The sequence below is a fragment of the Neofelis nebulosa genome, chromosome 3 (genome assembly GCF_028018385.1).
Source record: "Neofelis nebulosa isolate mNeoNeb1 chromosome 3, mNeoNeb1.pri, whole genome shotgun sequence".
NCBI lineage: Eukaryota > Metazoa > Chordata > Mammalia > Carnivora > Felidae > Neofelis > Neofelis nebulosa.
The window spans coordinates 158,146,466-158,153,012 of record NC_080784.1 but is presented as its reverse complement, the minus strand read 5'-3'; positions in this window follow the sequence as shown (position 1 = coordinate 158,153,012).

Here is a 6,547-nt window from a genome sequence, read left to right as displayed (position 1 = left end):
TTTCCATCCAGCCATTCATGAATCATACAATGTATAGTGCCAGCTTATCTGTTGTCAGGCCACACTAATGACATCCTTTAAAGAGGATGTGCAAAATCTCTGACTCTGTAACCTGTGCATCGACACTCAATGGCTAGCGATTTGCTGATCTGACTGCCTGAACTGAATACTGTCACTTCCTCTCAACACTATTTTGAACTTCTCTCACATAAACCACTGATTAAAGTCATGCTGGACTTCAGCTAACTTCCTTAAAATAAGTATCATATAAACTTCCCTGCCTGAAGACAGGGAAATTTGAAAAGAATATGTCTCGAAGTTTGTTCTACCTTCAAAAATCTTTGTTCTTAAATTTTATTGGTCTTTTCAGACATAGCTTGCTATAAAAATATACCATACTAAGAAGTAACACAGAAGTGAAAAAGAAAAGAAAAAGGAAAAAAAGCTCTAAAGCTTCTGACAATAACAATAGACAGGATAAATATTTTAAGAAAATGTTTCCAACTGTTATTCTTTGATTACCACTGACGAACTCACATTCAGGAATAGACAGAAGGTTTTTGGCAATTGAGTGCTTGAACAAAGAACGCTGATGGATTTCTCAGTGGGAAAATAAGAGAAGAGACACATCGTTGGCTCCTTTTTAGATCTTATAAGTACATTAATGAGCCTTGTTCTCTGGTTCTTAAGAATATAAAACGCTCATTGGCCTGCATACACTTCAGTATTTCTAGACTGTGGTTGGAGCTCTGCCTGGGAAAGGACAGAGAACACCACTTCTGTACGAAAGGTCATTAGGGATCCGTAGCCCTAGCTTGTACACAATTCCTCTACCTGTGTTCCACTGTGATAAATACTTCTGACATTACGGAATCATTCCTCTTGTTTTGTCCCTTAAACATGTTATATCTTTATAAATTAGAATCTATGTCAAATTATGAAATTATATATATGCTATTTTTCAGTATCATTTTTTCAAATTTCACTGAGGACATTTCTACTGAATAACAAATGTTTGCTTTCTAGAGGAGCAGTGCCTCTAAAATAGCAAAGAGAACAAAAGCATTTTGACCTGCAAAAGACAAAAGTTTGCCCACATGTTCTATTAGAGGTTGTAAAGGTTAAAAACTCAATTTCTAGTTCCATGATGGCCATGTGTCCAAGTCTTGGCCAATGAAACAGGATTCTGCTTCTTCTGCCACTTCTACTAGGCCTGTACTTTGTGTACAATGCCTGAAGGTACAGCAGTCATAGCAAATATGGTGGAACAGGAGGGAGGACCCTGGTTCTTGATAACATATTAAGCACATAGTGATGGCCTCAATTTTGGCTGGAAACTTGTCTTTATTAAATGTTATGTGCTGAATTTTTATGTCTCCCCCAAAATTCATATGTTAAACCTAATCACCAATGTAATGGTATTTGGAGGGGAGGCCTTTTGGAAGTGATTAAGTTATAATGGCAGAGCCCTCATGAATGGTATCAGTGTCCTTATCAGAGACTCCAGAGAACTCCCTCACTCCTTTTGCCACATGAGGATATAATGAAAAGACAACCATAAACCAGGAAGCAGGTGTGTACCAGATACCAAATTTCCCAATTCTAGATCTTGGACTTCCTAGCCTCCAGAAAGAACTATGAGAAATAAATTTCTATAGTTTACAATCTACCCAGTCTATGGTATTCCATTAAGAGCAGCCCTTTTGACTAAGGCAAAAAAATAGCTGCAGAATATAGTCCACACATGTAAATGTGGTCAAGTATAGAAATTAATGTAGAATCATGGTTTACAACAAGGCCAAGACCTGTCACTTCCTGTCAACACTATTTTGAACTTCTCTCACATAAACCACTGATTAAAGTCATGCTGGACTTCGGATAACTTCCTTAAAATAAGTATAGTAGAAACTTCCCTGCCTGAAGACAGGAAACCTTGAAAAAAAATGTCTCAAAGTTTGTTCCACTTTCAAAAATCTTTATTCTTACATTTTATTGGTCTTTGATTTGATTCTCAAATCACTTGGCAAGCCCTTGGTAAAGCAATGTAATCTCTACAGACCTATAAGGTGAGTTTACCAAACTGTTCAATGAACCCTTGGCAGTATATATTTGAGGAAAAATTATCTCATACTGGACAAAAGCCTTGGCTTGCTTCCTGTCTATTTTGCTTTCTAGCACAATATGCAAATTTAACATTTGAGTTAACTTGAAGAAAAAGGAATATTTTTTAAAATATTTTTTAGAACTTTGCTAGAAAAACTCAAGGGTGTGTGTGCGTATTCTCAACATTAGCACCAAAGTAAGATCATATTAATCATGTTAATACATATACCTGGGGGGTACCTGCTATATAGATAAATATCACTTTACCTATAGAAATTTGGGCTATGGAGTCTGCTCATCATCCAAACTGATACTCATTTGCTGCTGACGAGGCAGTAGAGATTCCCCGAGCTAAGTTATTTAAGCAGATGTCAATTGGAGAGGATCACATAGGGCAGTGTTTCTCCCCCTCTGCCTATATTATTTCCTGCTGAGAGATCACCACTCATTAGTTGCTGCTTAAGGAACAGATTTACAGTAAAAGAAATTGATAAGTGGAAACTGACGAGCTGGGCAGAAAAGTCTCAACTGCTAATACACCACAAGCATGTATTATGTATCTGAAAATGTCAATGTATATATTGAAATACTAAATGATTACTTCTGAGTACACACATTCACACACACACACACACACACACACACACACACACACAAGAACACATATATGGAGGTAACAAGTGAAATGAGAATGACTAGGGAGAGAATTCTTTTCTTCTGTACTTTTTTGAGGCAAGGCCTGAATATGTGAATTAGTATTGACACAGAGAACAGGCACTTGTAGTCCTATGGGTTAAAGTTCCAGTGGGCACTAATGAGCATGCCTTCTAGCATTTCCTCATTAGACTCTGATTCTCTTCTTCCAGTTTCTGAACTCTTTCCATTACAAACTCCAGGTTCAATTAATATTAAAATATTCAAGAATCACTATTTTCAGAAAAAGTCAGCAAACTGCATCATCTTCAGTGTTTTCAATAATACATTGCACAGTGACCTTCCTTCACAAATAATTCATTTGCCACCTAAAATGTCACATTCTGAAACTAGCTATGTAATCTCAAGAAATCTTCCGCAAAGATATTGCAAACAAGAGGAAGCTTTTCAAAAAATTGTTGCAGTTCATGTCCATGTTACTTTCTGAGCCAGTGCAAAAGGAAACACAAGTTAAATAAAGACTTTCTCACCCAGCCCCCAAAACAATAAGTCATGACAACTTCAATTATGGGTAATGAAAACAACTAACACGTATAGAGCACTGGGGTTTAAAAAGGCTTGCACATACATTGCCCCTTATGAAATACCATTTTTCTAATAATTATTTTGCCAGATAGCTACAAAACAGGATTCCTTGAGGCATCTTATTACTTGTCAGGCTAACTAAACAGTGATTTGTAACAGTTGGTCAGATTTTAAGATGCAAGAGATAGCCACACATTTTGCAGAATTTTCAGTTTAATTGTTAAAAGGAAAGGGAGCCCCCTACTTGATGTCCAAGCAGCCATTTGGAAGCTCTTCAGCAGTGTCCATCAAGGTCACTTTTAAAGGGATCTAAACAGCAAACAGCAAAACTGCCATTTGCACCCCAATTACTGACATTATAAGATATCTTAGCTGAATTGGGAGTTGTTTAAAGATGATCCTAAGGATTTTTAGACTTGTCAAAGTAGAGGAATTTCTGGCATTTAGACAGGTTTAAATTTTAAGAGCAACTTTACAGATTAAAAATTAAAAGGTAGTTCTCAAGGAGTTCAGGATTAGGTGAAGTCTAGATCTGTTTTTGGTAGATATGAGGAGGGTAGGGAGTGGTCTACAACGTGGGAAAAATACAAAGGCAGAGGGCAAGTAGAAGAGTGATTGACCATAGGCCAACCAATTTGCTTTTAAAATTAGAATTCCAACTTCCGCCCTCAGAGCCATTCCAGAATAGAACTTGAATATTTATTCCATTTTTTTTTTTTTGGTGTACTTCATTATTTTGCTTCTTAGTTAAGAAAAACATGAGACAGAAAAACAACTATCTTAATCATAAAATACAACAGGATCTGTCTAGTTTATCTTCTAAAAATGTTTGCATTCTTATTGTTTTGTCTCCAGAAAAATACTCATCAATTGCTTCTTTACTCATTCTTTCCCATGAATTAAAAACAAGTAATCTCCATCTCCTGTGGGAACTATATAGTTAGTAAAGAGCAAAGGAGATCATGTTGAATTATGTGGTTGATATTCCAAACTTTTGTCTATTGACTTGAAAGTCAAGAAGTGATTATTCTTACAACAAATATTTTGTGTTTATTGTGTGTCAAGTACTATTGCTAGACCTTTTAGATTACAACAGTGAATAAATTAGACAAAAATCCTGGCTCTTGTGGAAATTACATTTTAGGGCCACAGTATTAACCAAAGTAACATGCAGAATGTCCTGGTAATACTGGGGTTTCTCTGTAAAATGCAAGCTAAAAAAAAAAAAAGGTAACTTTCTTATCAAATCTTCAGTGAAAATCCATTTATTATAGATTTTGGATTTTTTATTACAATTTTTGAAATTTCATTAGGTACTTAATTCATATTTGTAAATCAGACATTATGTATTTAGCTTAATACAGTCAGAATAAACTGCTACTTAAAAATGCAACACATATTCAGCCTACAGTAGTTATAACAGCACCAATAGATTCAAATGCTTGAAGATAAAATATATAAATGATGAGTTAATAACAGAAGAGTTAACAACACTTAGAGAAAATATTTTTACCAAAACTTGAGATTTTTTTTTAGTTCTTCAAAAAATAAAGGTTAAAGAGTGGTTTTCTTAATGTCTTCTAGATTATATATATATATATATATATATATATATACACATATATATATTCTAAATTACATTCTAACAATGACTATAAAAATGGCAATTTGACTTAGAGATGAAGTGCAGTATTTTGAAATTTTTATTTTTTTTATTTTATTATTAGCATAAATGTTACCATAGCAGAAAGATGTGTGGGTAGAAGCTTTCAAAATCTGTTAGCTAGGGACTATAATAGAACGATCCAGGGAATTCCCTAGAGTGATCTCACTTGTCGCTTCTGAAGGAATGTTTGTTAAAATAGAGTGTTTGGAAAGGGTAAGTTAAAAATACTCTGGATAAAGAACATTACAAATGCAATAGACTAAATGCAAGCCTTGAGTGTCAGGAGCCTATGTTTGTATTTGCTCTAGTATATATTGCTATGAAACAAATGTCTGTCCCAGGACAGAATGTAGAAAGAACCATCTGGAAATAGTGTCACTAAATTTCTTCAACATAATAATATATTTTTTTAATGTGTCAATGAAGTTGCTAATGTTAGGATCATGGAAACTTTTTAACTGAAAATATTCCCAGTTAAGTAGAGGCACCTAAGAAGAAGAACAAGAGAACAATGAAATTATTTGATCTAGATGTTTGTTTGTTTGTTTGTTTGTTTGTTTGTTTATAGTCATAATTGGCTTCATGCCCAGAAGAAATACTCTAGTTTCCAATCCAGTCACACTTACAATGATCTCTTAAGTTCTTATACATTCAATGAAAATTCTGCATTAGCTTCTATGAAGCCTGAAGCCCAGGAGCAGTGGGGGAGTAGAGCTGTCTATTACTGTGATGGAGATCCTAGCTTGGCTCAATGTTTACTCTTATACGTTCATACCAAGACAGATGGGAAAAGAAAGGGGAAAATGATTATATGTATTCTATAATATTAATAGCTAAGACATTTTGAGAATTTAGGAATGAACATTATTATCAAGTGAATATATAGAGAGAAAAATAGCAGATTTGCTTAAAATCACATAAACAAATATATGGTTAACACATTTTTCAAGGCCAGAAACCAAAGACAGGGTTACTTGATTTACTTAATAAAATGTAAATGTCTCGGCTTTAAATCATAATTTGACTATGAATAGATCCCTATCTTTAGTGAGCTTAAAATCTAGTGGGAGAGAAAAACATATACCATATTAAGAGTGGGAGAGAGAAACATAAAAACACCTTTTTAAAAATGCCATAATATCAGAACACACTGGAAGATCCTCTACCTAGGTAGCAGTTACAGAATTGGGAAGAGAAAAAAAAAAAAGACTAAAGTATGAATAGGTGTTCTAGGTTGATAAAGAAGAAATGGGTATTCTAGACAAAGAGCTTCAAATGTACAAAGGCAAGAAACAAAGACAAAGGTTTTTTTTCAGAAAAATATAAGTAGTTCAGTATGATCCAATCATAGGTTATGAATTTGGGGAAATTGTTGGAAAACCTTTATAGGTCCACGTCATAGTGTCCCTTGTAGCCAAGAAAGAAACTCAAACTTTTCTACAAGGGGTAGTATGCTCATTATGGATCTTAAGGAAGGGTAATCCTAATTTACTTTATTATTATTATTATTATTATTATTATTATTATTATTTAAATCAC